The following is an 18,913-nucleotide window of genomic DNA, read 5'->3' on the forward strand; positions in this document are numbered from 1 at the left end:
GTAAAGTCACATAATCTAATTACACAAAGTAATCTTTGCTCCATCCAAGGCCATGGAGGCATCTGGGTGTCAGTGTAGTATTTTCAGCAGATTTTGGCAGAGCAACGGCAAAACACGGCTAACTGCCAATGTCATGTTTACAATTTTGTTTTGCTGACACCAATATACAGCGTGACTTAAAATAAGCTTCATAACCTAGATAGCAAACCAGTGATGTGGAATTCATACTGTAGGTTTAAGGTTGCAGCATCTTGGCAGGCTGTGAAAACAAAATGGTAGTTTCTCCGAAGTGAGTACTCAGAGAGAAAATAGTAGCAGAGCAATGAAGGTACAAACTGGTACGAAAACACAACCTGAGGCTAGCAGGTGTCATCATGTGATATTATCTGGTTTTGCCGTGGATTAAAGTGAGTACAAGAAAAAAAAACTCTGTGGTAAATTGTTGAATCAATATTGCAGTGCAATGCTTCCCATAGACTCTGATTAGATCACCACCTCCCCTATCCGGCTCAGCACTGTTTGGCTTTTGGTTGAAATCCTTTATGTTGGCTGCTTACACTGCAAACAGTTTTGTTGTTTAGTGACAGTGTAAGTCTGCGTCGCTGTTGACATGTAAGCCTTATTATAACAGACTCTGAACTGCAACTATGTGTGTGTGTGTGTGTGTGTGTGTGTGTGCGTGTGCGTGTGTGTGTGTGTGTGTGTCCTAACATCTACATGTACAGTAGTTAAATAGATTTAGAGGGAATATGTTCTGCAGAAAGCAGCAGTTTCAGCATTAGTTTTTTCCAGTGTTAAAAATACACAAGTGTTTATGTTTATATATGTCTATGTGCAGGCATGTGATATCTTTACAAGGCCCTTGAAACCTGCTCTTACTATGAGTGATGGGATCCTACGTGTACACACAATAATCTGCCATTGTTAGAACAGTTTTGTGTATTTTTTTATTTTCTCTGAGCTCCTCTCACCGGTTTCAGGTGGGTGGGATTTAGTTAAAAACAAAGGTGATGTCATGTAGCCTACTTCCATGCACCAATCAGGATTTAGCACCTACCAACACCTACATACTGCTGATCAAGCAATGTCCTCCTTTTTTAAAAACTCCCTTTTGGAAATCTATCATTTTAGTTTGTATATTTTATACCTTGCATTGTATTTATTCTCTGTCTCCTTAAAAGCATTTTGAATCATCTTTGTGTATAAAAATGTGATACATTTAATTAAACTTGCCTTGCTTTGTTATTATATTTATGACATAAGTTTTTCATTTTGGCAGAAGCAATAAAATGCACTGAAAGATGTGAGCATGTGAGTGATGCAATAAAACTGTGTATCTGTTAGCGTGCTTGCTAAGGTGCTTATATCTATTTCCATCTGTGTGGGGTTGCATACCGACATTAATTGTGTGTGTGAGTGTGTGTGTGTCCAGTCTGGCCGGCAGCCAGCTGAAGCATGTGGCGCAGGCTCGTTCCAAAAAGCCCACTGTAAGGAACGGGCTTAGCTTTAAACACTTGGAGATCCAGCTCAGGGATTACAGTCACGCTCTAACAGGAGTTTACACCTCCATCACCATCGCAGCCAATAAACAAATTCCTCACTGGAAACTAAGACACTCCACGGTGAGAGAGAGCGACGAGCTTCTAGGGATTAACTGCTCATTGGGTGGTTATAAATGAATCTTTGTAACTATCTAGAAGAAAAAAATGAGACACTCTTTTCTTCTCAAATAAAGAAAAGGAAAACACAACAATATTTTTAGCAAGTGTTTTGCTGAGTAATACTCTGCCTGGGAAAGTGCAGCATTATGGTGGTGAATTCAGGTATAAGCAGACAGAATATGCTGACACACAGTCTGTGTTCACTGGCGTCAATCTGATAACATCCTGTAAAAGGGTGCAGTGAGTTTAAACAGTTTGGTTAAAGCTGAAAATACACCTGTCTCGTTAAGAAACCCCTTTACAAACAACTGTGTCATCTGTAGATTTAAATTATTTTCATGACTCATTATTATCAATCTATATAATCAAATGAGATTTGGGGCAATCAGTCCACCCCCTCCCATTCAGTAGTAGTTGTTGTAGTAGCTAGTGGAGTGATATCTGTCAGAGCTATGACTTTGTGTGTAATTTGTTGTTAACTTGGACATACGTATATCACATGATGGAAGAATGAAAATGCATTTTAACATAGCACAACATAACAAGGCTTTTATGCAAGTTTTATGATGAGACCTGTACACTAATTCCACAGACTGCTTTGTTTGAATTTAAATAGATAGACCATGACCCAATAACACCAGGAATAAGGCCCCCCATCTAGTGCATTAACCAGAAAGAAATAGATTTTTGATCATTTTTTTAAATCTGGGTGACACTGCAATGCATTTCTGGGAACTTACAAAGCTGGAAAGCAGTTTCGCTTGACTTGTTTTGTTTCTTTTGACGATCATTGGTCTTAATACTTCTCCTTTGGCTGTGTTCTCTCTGCTTTATCTTCACCCTTCTAAGCTTTGCAGAAGTTTTGGTGCTTGTAAAGAATCTTCGGCTGCTTTCTCAGTGATAAAAATAAAGTTTTATTATTACCAGTTCACTGGACACCGAACAGCTATGCTTTAGCAGTCTGGGATACTGTGTATTGTTCAAGGATAACTCTACAGCAGACGCTAAGGGAGGAAGGAAGTGTTACTCCGTACTGACCTTGGTATTCAACCAAGCAACCTTACAGTCATAAAAGTATTTCCTCAAACACAAGCCTGCTGGTGTTTACTGCTAAAACAAAGATTTCCTACGTTGTATACCAGGCAGTTTGACTCGAACAACAAGGTGTCTCAGCAAAGATCACTGGAGGTCCAGTATGTGAGTATTGTATCAGGGTGTCAGTGGCCGGCAGAGCTAAAATAAACCCCTCATAAGGTATGAGGTGACTGGTGGCCATAAACAGCAGCAAGGGGGTCCTAAAATAGCGCAAATGCAGCTACTGTGAGTGTTCGCTCGCCTCTTGACCCTCAGCTTCCTCAACACCTCTTATCAGCACCTCTACATGCACACATAAGCATGCCTGTAACCATACCAGCAGAGAGATAAATGCACCAACACACATGTACACAAAGTGCTGTGTTATCCCCTGTGATCTTTACACATGACATATTTTTCATGGTGGCAGAATTCTCCATGTGTCAGGCCTCTTATGGAGTTGACCTTAAATGGTTTATCGACCTTGAATGACCAGCTCACCAGTGGGCCTGCTGACTGGTATGGTCTTCTTTGTCAGACTGTTTGGGTGATATATGAGTTGCGGGCTGGTTGACTGGTTTACCAGCAGATAAACTGAGTAGACCTTTTCCACCCTGGTAACTGGAGTCACATTTAAAAGTCATTACGTATAAACGTAAAAGAAAATCAATATGAGCCCCACTTATTCAACCGTTGTCTGTGCTAAAACTGCTGTCACCAACCAAGCAACACATTATATACTGTACGCAGAAACATGTCCCAAGCAATGTCATTTTTTCATGCAAGGCAGAACCATGAACCAAACACTTAAGCCCCTTTTACACTGGTCAAAAAACATGCTAAGACTCGCTAACATCTAGCTTTTGTCGGTAATGTGAAAAGGTACAATCAGCATTCACTCCCAGGTCAAATGACTTTGCAGTAGTTGCAGGTATTTATCAGCTCCAGCTCCGATCAGCAGTGATGTAAACACAGCACCCGGGTGAAAACACTAATTTTTGCCCCTTATCTGTCTCTCAGAGCACAAACACTGTAAACAGACCTGTCACCTGCCCAGCACAGTGCTGTTAAACCAGAAACACCGCGGCTATGTGCTCGGAGATGAAAGAGCGAGCTGCAGCTCCGAAATAAGTTTCACAAACATACAATCACCAACTGAAGTTTCTCCCATAGAAGCTACGACGCTCACAGGAGCCTCAACCCAAAGTGTACTACAGGATTGTACAAGTTCAGGTTACAGGAAGCTCCAGGTTATGGGTTGTTAGTTCCCATAACAGAAAATATACAGATAGCTGGTTGGTTTGGTTGGCTGACAGGTGGTTGTCCTATATGTCAGTTAGTTGTCTGTCTGCTAGGCTTGCTGCCTGATGACTGACAGGCTGGTAAATTTTTACATACCTCTAGCTGACATTTTTTGTGTATGTCAAGAAGAAAAAAAAAAAAAACAAGCAACAGGAACTAATTGCCGGTCTTCCATCTTTATTGATGATGACTATCTTGTGGCTGACTTGTGTACTTTAGATTGGACACCGGATCTACAAGATGCTTGGGTGTATACGACACAAGGTACCCAGAGCAATAACACTTAAAACCCATTCACATCAATCAGGAAAATACACTACATCTCTTTCCACACCAGGAGTGTCGGGCCTTGACAGCGCAGCGGGCCTGATCCCAAAGGTTGATAATCCCCTCTAAGTGTGAGCAGCACTAAAGCTAAAGCTACTAGCTCCCTCCATTGCCTGAACATCAAGTAGGCACTTAACTGAACGACTGACAATACTCTTGTAACCCTTTTCTAGATACGCCAGGGAACAGCCTTGCTGCCAGGGACAGCCTGATTGTTAGACCTAATTGGAGTTAACCTCTAGCCATCATGCGGAGGTTTTCTCTCAACAAAGTCTTTATTGAAGGTTAACAAAGAGCAGCCTCTGAGTGGTACAGTTACTAAAATCTAATATTAAAAATAAAGAAACCAAAAGGAACAGAGCCGTAAGGAAAATGAAAAAGAAGAACCACGTCTTACAGATTCTGCCTGCCTTTGAACACACAAATTAGAGGAACTAACAAATCATGTTATTCATCATCATGTGAAGACTACAGAATGCACAGGCATGTACTTATGTGGTAAAAGGCTACAGCCAATACTATACGGAAAAACATACGTCTACACAAATCACCACGGTAACAAGCTGCTACCTTCTTACAGGGAGATTCCCTGAGCAACTTCCCTCTGCACAATAATTTCAAGATTTACAGAAAGCCTACCAAGAATAACATGACAATGTAGAGAGTAAAATGTAAAACTATATATATAGTATATTAAAAAGAAGAAGAACAAATTAAAAGCACATAGGTGATTAAACTATCCAAACTCCACAATCAATAAAGCAATGATAGGGATTGGTTGGGATGGTGGGGAGAGCTGAAACACTCTTTTCTTTTTGCCTCCTTCAACACTCTGCATGCACTGCTTTCTGCATCCATTATGGTCTTTATCAGTGCGATCACCATGGCTAGCTGGCTCATGATTTGGCTTTTTGGCTCCCTGCTAATCCAGCTGAGAGGCACACTGAGAAGAGGGCTGGCTGTTTGTTGTATTACTGAGCTGGCTGAATGCTTAGCTTTATGTTTAATAATCTGACTGAAAATGAGGCTGGCTCGCTTGCCGACCGGTTGCGTGCCGGCTGATGTCATGGCTCCTCGGCATATTGGGTCACTATGTGGGTGGCTAACGGGTTGGGTGGCATCCTACGTAAGTACACTGGTGGGTGGGTGTCAGCCTGATGTTTGCTGGCTTGCTTATTGACCGACTGGTTGACTAGATGGGTGGATGATTCGACAGCTGGCCGTGGTGGGTAGAAGTAATCAGAGAGAGAGACTGTTTGAGAGAGATAAAGGGGGGCAGAGAGAGAGCGAGAGAGAGAGAGAGAGATATGTTCATGATTGCAGTGATGCAGTTTGACATGTGGAACACTAAGTGTATTAATCCAGTGCACTGCAGCCCTGTCACCATGCATCTGTCCACTCTGCTGACACTGGCTGCGTGTGCGTGTATATGTGTGTGTGTGTGTGTGTGAGTGCATGTGTAAAAAGTGCTTTTGTACAAGTGTGGGCTGTTTTCTGTTTGTATGTGTGGGTGTGCGCACAAAAATGCCAGTGTAAATTTGCACACGCATTTGTGTGTGCTTATGTGCAAATGCAGTCAAATCAGTTCAACTACAGCTCCTGAGTACGCTGTATGCTTTTCATTGTCATTGTCCCCGTCTATGTTTAATGCACCAATTACATGAGTCATACACACTGTAGATCAGAGTTTTGCATTTCATTTGATAGTTTCTTGTGACATCTGAAATAATTGCTGCTTTTATTTGCATGTCTATAATCAGGGATTTAAAAGCCATGATGACACAGTGATGAAACGTAACCTGATCCAGAGAGCTGACAATAATCATAACCGATGACATATACATATATATAGATGATTTCTACCTCCTCCCACTGTACAAAAATGAAGCCAAAATGACTCAGATACAGGCGCTGCCATCTTGCGCTAGGGACGTCATTCGGAGGCAGAGTCAGTAGTGATCAAGGTGTGAAGCCGTGGAAGCGTGGGTCCCGCCCATACACCCCCCTAACTCAATAGCAGGTCAATCACAGCTGTCAATCATGATGTCACGTCCCCCTTCTTATTTCATCTAATTAAAAGCTACCTAAAATGACAAAAACCATCTTTGGGAAAAATCTATTTCACGTGTACTTTGATGCTTTAGTTTGTCCCATCCGCTAACATGGAAGGTGCAGGTTTATGATCTATACCGCAGCTAGCCACCAGGGGGCGATTGAGATGTTTTGTCTTTACTTTTGGAGATCTGTCATGTCGTCCATCTTCATATACAGTCATTGATGATAACCGATAAACACAACGACCAAAGCTACAAAACTAAGAAAGTGAAATTATCTTGTAAGAGCCGTTTTTGAGGAGAACATCTATTTTTCTGAGTATCAATATTGACAATAATCGTTTTTAGCTAATTATCTCTAAACGTTTGGGAGAACAGACCTTAACATGTGTCCACTGCAGAGATGTGGACATTAAAGTGGAATAGCAGTTACTGGTTTTATATGTACTCTATATACAGTGAGGCGGTTTGAGCCCCCCCCCCCTTTCCCTGGTGGAGCGTGTCATTTATGTGCCGCTGGTTAAGGGATAAAAAAACGATGTCGGGGGGGGGGGGGGGGGTCTGAGAGGGAGCTGTGAGTCAAGGCCAGCAGAAGAACATCTTATTGACAAAATCACTTACGCTCCCTCCCTCTCTCTCTGTCATATTGATATACTGGAATCCTTTAGTGAGCTCCTCTGCCCTTTCTTCTCGCCTTCCTGCCTATTACCTCGCTTTTTTTCTCTTCCTCTCTTGCCCTCTGCCCACCCGTCTTTACAGTGACAGGGTCTTTATGGGTTTAGTGATAGACGTGACCTCCTCTTTCCCCTCTTCTTTTACCTCCATGGTCTTCTTCATCTTCTGCCCCTCTGTCATTTTTTCCCCCTCTTTCTCTTTTCCCCTCAATTGACCGCAAAGTCCTTCACCTCCTCTCACGTCCTCTTCTCCATTCCTTCCTTTCCTTTACAACCCCCTCCCCTTGTTCCTGCTTCTCCTCCAGAACCTTCTTCTTTTGCCTCCTTTTCATCTCCTCCACATCTTAACATCTTTTCTTCTCCACCCAATTCTCCCCTTTACTCCACCTCCCTTACTGTATCCTCCCATCTTCCTCTTCTTTTTCTAAGACAGATAGCCACTTATCCTTTTTTATTTCCATTTTTTTACAGCTCAGTGAGGTGGAGCCGAGGTGAGTTGAGCAGAGCAAGGTCACAGTGGGATTTAGCTCCTTCTAGGAAATAAGGGAAAAGAGACGGAGGACAAGAGGGAGAAGCCGAGGGAGGTCTTGACCTCTAGTTATTGCCTTGTTGTCTATTTGCAGCCTCACATGTCACAGATTACAGGTAACAAATCATCTGAGACTGTTCCCAGCAGAAAAACAAGCAGTGGCTGTTTGTCTAAACCTGTTCTGCTGGAAAGCAACCTTTTGTTGACGTGCAAATGTTAAAGGCAGATGCTATTTACACCCAGGTGTCTGTAGTTAACGATGCTAATTGCACCCAGGGTGGATAACAATGTGGCTATTTACACCCAGGTTTTAGGCTCTCCTGGACCAATTCAATGAGTCACATGGGAGAAGTTCTGGCAGAAAAGCTTCTGGTGCGTTGTGATAGGGTCTAACCCAAACCCTGTTCTTTCCCTAAACCTAACCAAGTAGTTTTGTTGCCTAAACCTAAACTGCGACTGAAACAAGATAATAAGTATGAACTTTCGATGTAACACTGGAGTCAAAGCCCTTCTGCTATCAATTTTTTTTCAACGATACAAAAGGCGTTTTTGGAGCCATTAGGCGTCTGTACGGGTGTAAACAGACAAAAAGCTGCAGTGTGACTTTTTTTCAACCAGCTGCAAAGTCACACTCGGAATATTAACTGCCATCTTAGAAGAGCAAAAGGCTGAAGTTGCGTGATGTTGTTAAATGGCGTAACAAACTAATATAAAACGAAGTTGGGGTGAATGGATGTACATGACCATACTTTTATACTTTTTTTATTAGCCAAAACATAGCCTTACAGTACAGCATTATTTTTTCTATTTTGTTTATTATAGCTTGCGCTCGTATCCAGAGTGAGGGGGCGGTAAATAAGGTCAAAGGTTAGATCTCCTGAGAATGCAGAGATACAGTTTGGAAGAATGTTTATCTTTGTTGTTCTTAGCAATGTGACATATTTATTGATTTCATATTCACATATCAGGCATTTTGTTGATGTTCACTTACAATGGGCACAGTAGTATTACAATATAATTACAATGGCTTGGCAAAAATTCCTGTGACTCAAAAATGACAGAAAGAGGAGATGTACAAAGAATTAATACTTAACTAAAAGACCTGTAGAGATGGAGAAGGGGGATGATTTACAGTAAAAAGAGACTTTAGGAGTGACATGAAATAGATGCAAGTTGAACTCAATGACACTCGCTGTACTGATATACTATGAAAGTGTCAGAACATGTCAGTTCCACATTTCAGATTTTCCCTAGAAGTTAATCAGGTCTTTGTCACCCCATGACCAACCATTCTGCAAGTTTCATGTTGAAATTTTCTGCTGGAGGACACAGAGACAGAAATGGGTCAAACACAATCTTTTAAAAGTGTTCAGCTGATTCCCTTTTCCACGGAGAGCATAGAGACTGATAAAAAAAGACATAAAATCAAATATAATTGTATTTTAAGTGTAAATAATAAATCAGTAAATGGCTTCTTACATTACTGTGCTTTTGTATTTAGCTTAATATTTCCACCCTCTAGTCATATTTACGGACTTTTGCTCTCTGTAATAAACAGGCATTTGTGGAACTGAACCCAACTCATGCTGTAGCTAACTGGACAAAACCCACAAAGATAGTATATAGTCAGAGCGAGGAAAACAGTACATCAAGGGTGAAAATACACCCCTGAGACACAGAGCTGATCATGGTATCAGCGGACGCACTGTAGCTCCTTAAAATACTGCTGTGAAAACTGTAGAAAACTGCTGCACGATAAAAACAAAAAGAGACGAATTAGAAGTTATCAAACAATGTAAACATGTGGTTTAAACCAAAGTGAAGTCGCTTGTGATGACATCTTATATTAAAAGTATTTATGAAGTTAAGTTCGAAGGTTGATTCAGGTCAGTGACAGGGGAGATTTTTCTGCACTGAGGTAAAAGTAAAGAATGCATCACAGTACAACTAAAGTGAGACTGCAGACAAAGTGACTCACTGCAGCTATTTTGAATATTCATTCACCAATATCGAATAACATAACAGCATCAAGCTCAGACTGTTTTTAGTTTTGCCCATATCTTAAGTGAGATGCCACTCAGCTGCGCTCACTCTGTGTAACGTAAACCAACTGCAATGAAGAGTGACAGTTCAGGCTGTAAGATGAGAACGATAAGGGTGTGTGTGTGTGTGTGTGTGTGTGTGTTTATGCCTTGCAGAGAGGCAGAGGAGGAGGTAGACACTTTATAATTGTGTGTATTTGCATTTGTGTGTGTGTGTGTGTGTGTGTGTGTGTGTATGCACTTGAGCATCTGAGTGTGTCTGTGCATCATCAGGAAATTTAATGACACCAATCATTTGATATTTGAGTGCATGAGAGTCTCTACAGAGAGAGAGAGTGTGTGTGTGTGTGTGTGTATTTTGGTTTGTTAGAAGCGTAGATGTAGCGCTGCTGGAGCACACCAGGTCAAAGTTGTCCTACAGCTCTACTTCAAATACTTTTTTAGTCATCAATTTTTGAAGTTCAGCCCTCGGAGCTAAATTTCATCATTTAACGAATTGCTTATTTTTCCCTGGGCTGGGTTGAAATTTGCTCTGAACATCCAAGAAGCAGTTACAGATTGTAAAGGCTTGATTTGTAACATGCCGGATGCCATATTGTTCTGTGTATCCGGCCAATTAATCATTAAACAGAAGAAATGAACATGTACTAGTTGATTTGAATCTGTGTGAACTGAACTTTGAGCTCTTGTGAAGTGTGAACCTGCACAGCACTGATCAGTTTCATGCTCATGCAAGCCTTGGAGCTGATCCAAGGAAGTGATGGATGAATCAATACCAATAGTATCAATACTGGGACTTTTTAGAAAGCACGATATTTCATAGGCGAGGGATCAATAACAGATGATAACAATGCAGTCTCCTTCCTCAGCTGCAGTGATGCACTATAAACTTGACCGAAGACGAAGAGAAATTACATCAAATATTCTCAGAAACAGCAAAATAATAATACAGACAGTTAGCCATGAGAGATAGAGGGAGGGAGGGAGAGAGAGAGAGAGAGAGGGAGAGAGAGAGAGGGAGAGAGAGAGAGCAGAAATAGAAGACAAAACATGTCGCATTTATCTATCAAGGGAATGAAAACACACACACACACACACACACACAGAGTCACACTTAAAATGGGCTGGCGTCTCGGTGCCACATGCCAGAGATGGTGAGAGAGAGGAAGATGAAGGTAGAGAGACATTTACTTACACTTCCAGGGGGGAAAAAATTGATGGCATAGCAGAACAGAGCTTCAGGAATAAATGTACCTGAGTGTGTTTATGTCTGCGTCTGTTTATGGCTCTCTGCACATGTTTGTGAGACATTATGCTGTAAACACACACACACACACACACACACACACACACACACACACACACACACACACACACACACACACACACACAGAATACAGGAATATACTGTAGGTCAGAGCAATTGACCTCATTTTACTCCCCACCCGGACCTCTGCTAAGTGGCTAAACAAACTCCATGTGGCAGCTACATGAAGAGCTGAAACAGGAGGGAACTGTAAACTGTAAAGGCCTTTATAGACATATGTCAAAGTGTCTCTGTGTATAGTGTACAAAAGAAAGAAACACAGTGAGGAAGAAAGGAGGCTCACAGAGCTGTCAGTCGCAGCCTTGAAAAGAAGTTTAACCAGACAATTCACTGTGTGTGTGCGTGTGTGTGTGCGTGCATGTGCATGTGTGTGTGTGTGTGTGTGTGTGTGTGTGTGTGTGTTTGTGTGTGTCCAGTTATTTTAAACAGAGTCACCACTGGGTGACAGAGATGTGCACAGACATTTTGAGGAGCAGGCGTCGTCATCCCAAGTATTCGGGTTTTGAAGGATGCAGCCCCCTGAAATCTGTCTAATTCCTGCACAGTCACATAAACAAAAACCCTCAACTCAGACAAGTGTAACCTCAAATGATTTATCTTAGAGGTCCCATATTTTACACTTCTCCTGTGTTTTATTTGAAGTGATCCATAAGAAGATAAATTTGTGGTTTTACATCTCCTCTCTCAGGCGTCTGTCTGGAGCTCTACCAACAACAGGTCAGTGAACTAATCAGAAGGGAGGATCTGAGTTTCTCTTCTGATTGGCTGACTGTTTTCTGAGTGATTGAATACAGCAGATTTTAGGTAAACACTCAGAAACCAAATACTGCAATGGTGGGTCCAGGTGGGCAGGGCTTAGGGAATGGCTGAGAGTAGTGACTGCTTTGTGGTGACATCACAAAGTTACAGAAGTCCTGATGGCTCATTTTAAGTTTCTGAATACAGCCTGTGTGCATTTCTCTGTGGATTGAGCACTTTGATACTTTCACAGCATTGATATAGAACCTAGACTTACTTTATAATCAACAAAGACATTGAAATCTCACTTTATACAATATGAGACCTGTAAAAAAATAAGCAGAAGAGGACCAAAATGTGATATACTGATGATCTGTTAATGATAAAATACTGCATAAAGCGCCCTTAATTCCTGATGACACAGATGTGGAAAGGATATTAATACTGTGTGTGTGTGTGTGTGTGTGTGTGTGTGTGTGTATGCGTGCATTTGTGTCATGTCAGCTCAGCCCAGCACCTCTCCATCTCCTCAGGGGGTTTGACTTTGGCTGCTCCTAATTTCAGACATCAGCTGTCACCCCAAACACACACATACACACTCACGTGAACACATTCATACTTTACACTTTGCTCTCACAAGTGTGCTTTGTGACAGAGTTGGTCACATGCAGCACACTTCTTGCGTGCAAGAAGTGTGTGTGTGTGTGTGTGTGTGTGTGTGTGTGTGTGTGTGTGTGTGTGTGTTTTCTCTCTCTTTCTTTCCTCCTCTTTGACTATAAATCAGGACTTTCAGGATCAGCTGTAAATAAGCCAGCCATCACACACACACACACACACACACACACACGCACACACACGCACACACACACTTCTTGCACGCAGAGGCGGTTGAGAATTGCTCTCACCCTGAGGCTGCCATTAGCAACATGAACAGTTTGGTAGACCGTTGTTGCTCTTAGCACACACACACACACACACACAGACACACACACACACACACACACACACACACACACACACACACACACACAGGCAGCTGCCCAACCAGGATGAAGACACAACATGCTGGTGGAATGAAGATTACAAACTATAGTCCTTAAACACACACAAACACTGACACTGTTGTTTCACCATTATTCACGTCAGACACACTGTGCACAATAAAACACACATCAAGGCCAGATTTAGACAAATGTACACAGAGAGAGAGAGGTTGAGAACACCCACATTGCAAAGGAAAGGGGAAGTATAGTTGTGTTTTCTGAGTGATTTCCACTGTATCTCCGCGGTTAATCTGTTTTCTCCACTTCGCTCTGCAACAGAAACGCAGCCATGTTGCTCTGCTGACCTGCCGCAACATATTCTTCTATTGCAGTTTATAGATTTCAAAATTGTTTCTCCTGGCAACAAGTCTCTGCATTCAATATAAAAGATATAGAGGTCTTCCAAGGTCCCTGAGTGAAGAAATGAAGAAGAATGAAAAAAAATAGCCACGGCATTTCCTAACTTATCGATTTGATTGAAAATATTTCTCCAGATTCCCCTGTAAATTAATTCAATCATTCAAAAATTCTCTTATACTCCGGTGTATATTAAATAGCAAAGCATATTTCCAGCATTACTGTGATGCATGTGTCATATTTCTGTAGCAGTAATGACAGTTGAGTAACAGCTTGTTGCCCACAAAACAAACACTAATCAACAAAATATTCATGTGTTTACAACAACCTGACTATTCCACAGAGTCATCTGAAGCAGGAAGATTGCGGCTAAGTGATGGCACAGTCGGCTGTGCTGTGGGGTGTGGATTTGGGCTCCGATTTAGTAGCACTGGTTCTTAGGTTCTCAGGTTCTCAGCATGGGTGTGTTTCCTCTGTTGCCCCCTAGGCGGCAGTGTGAACTGTGTGCCTATTTTTAGCTCAGCTTCAGCTAGAGGACAAGATATTTATAGCCTGCGATCTGTTCAGTGTTACACTGCTGAGGCTCAGCCACACACACACACACACACACACACACACACACACACACACACACAAACACAAACACAAACATGCGCACACAGGCATGCACATCCTCCCGCACACACTGATACCAAGACTAATTTCTCAACACGCACACACACACACACTCACACATGCAGTCATTCAGAGGCTATTGGGCGCCTGAAGGAGTTCCTCTGCATCAAACCACTACTGACAGAAAAAAGGTTTTGCTGACGTAAGAATTAATGGGCACGACACACACACTCACACACACACAAACACAAGTTCATGCCACTGTTAACCCTAAACACACATGCTTGAATGGACACATATGTTGCGTGAAGATGCTGACAGAAAGCCACACGTAAAATGTTCCCTATCCACAAATATACATACAAAACCATAAGATATTCATGCCTGCACAGATGTCCATTTTTCTACACTGACACACACAAACATCCGAGCGTCTGTAGCCATGCAGGCAGGGCGCCTTGCTGTGCTTCCACACAAAAACAGAGGCAGCGTTTGTTCACTAAGTGCCACTCTAAAAGCCCCCAAACCAGCTCTCCAGTTCACACTCCAGTGCCTACTGAAGCCGGCTAATGTTCCCTGTAGAGAAGCCCGGCACGCGCACACACACATCGTCTTCTCAGATTCCACAGGCAGCTCCAGCCTTAAACACGGTGGACAAAATACACTCAGCAGACATGATGATACAGCTGTGGTTAGTATGCAGCGGTGCAGGCCACACACATGGAGCTTACAGACATTAAAAGACCCCAGAGACATTTGTTAGACCAAAAGATTAATAGATATTTATTCATTGAATATATTTCAATGGACTCTGATCATTGTAGGTATAAGATGAGAAAGCTTTCATGTTTACCACCATTTTCAGACCACTAAAGTACAACTACTGTAAAAGAAGAGAAGCTTTGTCCTCACTGGCTAAATCTGCTTTTTGAGAAGTCCCTTCACTGCCTGCAAAACTCAGGTCAAGGCAAAATATCTGGTTCACTGCTGCACATGATACAGCAAGCTACTGAGTCAAGTACACATGATGAAAGAGAGTGTCTGGGTGTCAGGTCGGCAGGTCGGCCTAAAAAAGGTGCAAGCAGAAAATGCATGATCACTGGTGTTGTGTTTCCATGACGAAAGCTCTGATGATGGAAAAGTTGGTTTCTGGTGGAGATAATTAATCAAACTGATCACTGAGAAAGGTGACCTCAGGGTTTAAGGTGCTGATCATTTGATCAAATATCCCCAGTTTGAATGTGGCTGACTTGTGCTGCATGTGAAATCTAACACTCTAATGAAGACATAACATACTACAAAAACACAACAAAAAAAAAGTGACGTCCTCTGTTTTTGATCACTAGCGTCTCTATGAACAATGTTGTTATGAGTCAGACCCTGTTTTGTTTGTATATTGTGCTCAACCAGCATCCAGCATGAGGGTGCACATGTACACAGGAGCACATGGCTGATGCAGTACATTTCTACTGACTGAGGAGGGCAATTTCACCACAAACAGTACATCATAGAATAATAGAGTAACTGTTACCAATCATTACTCACATCTAAAGGGCATGTTACTGAAATGCTAGACTACACTGGAATGTAAACAATCAAAATGACCGTTTTCTAATCTGGTAATCCTGTTTTTTTCTGATATTTTCTGCAATGCTTGAGATTTTAATCTGGTAGGATTAAGTTACATAAATCCATGAACTCAGAGATGCACAACATTAACTTTTCCTATGTTCCTCTTTAAAGTGAAATTGATGCTATTTTAGTTCCATCTCCTGTTAAAGTCAGGTCACAACCTTGGGTCACAAAACTTTGGTGGAAAATCAGGGGAGTGTATGGTAAGAGAGATCAGTGGCTGCCTCTGAGGATGATAATTACCCCACTCTGCAAAATGTTTAACTTGCACATTTGAATGTTGGAGGCAGTAGGTGCCAAGAAATGCAGCAAATACAAGAGCAAAAGGTGAAGAGGAAGAAGACTGTTAGCTGATGTAAACACTGACATTCAGTCACAGGTTAACGATGGATGCTACCCCCGTGACTCTCCCTCCGATTTGTGCTATTTTTCTACATGAAGCTTAAACAGGAGGAGCAAAAAAATACAACTGAGGGGGCTAAGTCCTCTAAAAAAACCCACGTGGTCATGTTGACCAGTGTCCAGTGACCAGTTCAAGCTCGCGCTAAGCAGCGTAGCAACTAGCATATAGACATAAATGCTTTAACTTTTGTCAAATTTGACAAGCTCCACATAGCACACATAGCTCGGTTAGATTCTCCAAAATTCAACTGTTCAGTTAATTTTACAGAAACCATGAATACAGAAACATAGCTCATGAATTCCATACCTTTAAAATGGCCATGAAGTCCGATTTTCTGTATTTTCCACGATTGTTTATGTTCCTTTACTCTGGAAGGGTCCACGTCCACCGATCAAAAGCTTCAAAAGGGTTTTTCCAAGTATTCCAAATTGTGAATATTGTCTGTGTGAAATTCAGTGCAGACAACTTCTTCGGACAAGTTCCAGGCTGGGAGGTTTTGGACATGCTAGTTCTTCAATATTTTTCTGCTTACAAATTGGAAGTGCCCCCACTATGTTCTGTTGAACTTTCACCCCTGGAGGTTCGAGTGAAATCAGCGAGCGCACCTATGCCAGAACCCTATGACGATTACCCGCGTGCGATAGCTCTGGCCTTCAGCCTCGGGGGAAGGTCTAGGTCAGGTGGTTCCCGAGGTGTTTCAAGTGGGCTGAAAATCATTTGCAAAATAGTTCCGTTTTGGTGATAAAATGTAATTATTAAAATAAAATAAAAAATATAAATATAAAACATGTTTTTAAACGTTTTAAAATTAAATGATCTTTAAAAACATACAAAAAAAAGTTTAAAAACTCCTTTTTTTCCTCATATTAAGGCCTATCACCGTGATAAGCCAATGATAGGGACTTTCATATTTTATGTTCCACAATATCTCTAATTCTGCTGCATCGCTTTTCATCCTTCTTTTTTTTTTAACTCACCATCGTGAATTCATATATTCATAAAAGTGCAATGCTAAATCATACGGAGTACTTTTAAGTATTGATATTTATCCAGTCTAGCTTAACATAAAGACTGGAAGCAAGGGGCAAAGCCTTGCTCTATCTATCAACTAGCTCTCCCTAAATATGCTAGCACATCTAAACTCACTAATTGAAATGCTGTTTGTAATTTGCTGAATTTTTTTTTTCTTTAATACCCAGAGAGTGTCCACCAGTGTATTTGTCAGTCAAAACTTCAAAGTCGTGGTGTTTCAATTATCTCTCTGTAACAACTCACCGAGGCAAAACTGCTGCCTCTGTTTCTTTTTCCTCCTCATTCGTATTTTCATTTCATTAATATTTGTCACCTTGTGCTTTTCTCTTTTTCAGTGTAAATCAATACTGGGACTTGTTTGTCTCATTTTTCTCCATTTACCATGTCTTTACTCGCCTCTTCATCAATAACATGAATAAAGTCAGTTTAAAAATAAATGAAGATGATGCACCTGTGGCTGGAGGTTTGATGGATGCAAGAACAAAACTGGTAAAAAAAAAAAAAAATCTGACAGCCAGAGAATAACACAAATTGGGTGTTTAGGCTTGGCTCACAAAAAAAATACATAGTATGTTTGGAATACAAGAATGCTGTCACAACATTTTCCCACTTTTATTTCTCTGGGAAATATTTACCTCTGAGCTGCTTTACATTCACACAGCAGGTAAACAGTACACTGAAGGCAACGCTGAACTCACCCAGAACAGAAACACTGCTGAACACAGTACAGCATATAAATGTGTGTGTGTGTGTGTGTGTGTGTGTGTGTGTGTGTGTGTGTGTGTGTCTGTATATATATACTCTCTGCTAGCTTTCTGTTATGCGTTTATTCTGCTCTCCGCTGCACTGAAGATGTATGAAGATGAAAGAGTTACCTGTGAGCAGTAAAAACTCCCACCTGCTGCTCTGGAAAAAAAAAAAAATGACTAAGGCGCCTCAGAGAAAACGAAGAATTGTTTGCGCTGAAAAATAAGAAATGGAATAAAATGGCTGATGTTGGAATCAATCCAAGGAACAAGAGTTGTCCTAATCCTGTCGTCTACTTCAAGAAGGGATATGATTAAAGCCAATAAACAGGAAGAGAGCAGGAACACAAGTAAACACAATATTTGAGATGAACTGCAGATGATGTAGTGACAGCTGCTGTGTAAAGAATCCGACCAGTTTGGGCAACAGGCCTGTTCACACTGCAGAGTCCTGAGCCTGTGGGGAACTCGGTTTACTCTACAAACACGTTCAGTCTGTAAGAATCTGTCAGAGCTAGTTTCTACAGAGACTAAACTGCTCAGCCTGCACGCTCTGTGGGTTTACTGTGCCTTGCTTAAGGGCACCACAGTGGTGGTTGTTGGAGAAGCAAGACGATACAGTCGTCAACTTCAGGGTTCAAATTGTCTTAACTAGTCTGGGATTCAAACTGGCAACGTGCGAGATGCGAGCTTGCCAGTTTGTCATCCTGAGCAGCGCTCCCCAACCTTTTCCAACTCATTTGAAAATCTCAACAATGTTGGCGGCCCCCCCATCCGACCACATAACGATACGGAGGCCAAATAATGCCTTCTCAGAGCACTTTATCTGTTAATGATAACGAAAACACTCAGGATTGAACTTTAAACAGGGGAAGCTCAGGTTTCCTTTTTTGTTTGATGGGGGGAGAGATCATTTGTCGATGCACCATCTGTCTCTTGACTCTCTTTCCTTTTAATTCTTCCTGTTGCTAACCAGCTATCCATGTTGATACTCCAGTGTGTAGGAGTTTTTAAATATCATAACATTTTTGTGGCCCTCAGGTTGGGGGCCACTGCTCTATCTGGGAGGATACGTTTTTGTCTCTTAACGGTTGTTTTGCATCTCTGTAGTTGTTTCGCACCTTTTGTGGTTGTTTTGAGTCTCTCTGGAGACGTTCTGTGTCTCTTTGTGCTCATTTTGTGTCTTTTAACGGAGCTCCATGACATTCAAACATGATATGTTAACAAGTCACTTCATAGAAATGCTCTGTGTCCATTCGGTAATCTGTTCATGATGGTATCCTATATGATGTTGTGATTTGCAGGTCGACAGACTGAGATGAACTTGTTTGAAAAGTTGTATTGTTGTTGTTCTTAA

This window comes from Seriola dumerili, unplaced genomic scaffold (genome assembly GCF_002260705.1).
Source record: "Seriola dumerili isolate Sdu_G_001 unplaced genomic scaffold, Sdu_1.0 BDQW01000331.1, whole genome shotgun sequence".
NCBI classification, from domain to species: Eukaryota; Metazoa; Chordata; class Actinopteri; order Carangiformes; family Carangidae; genus Seriola; species Seriola dumerili.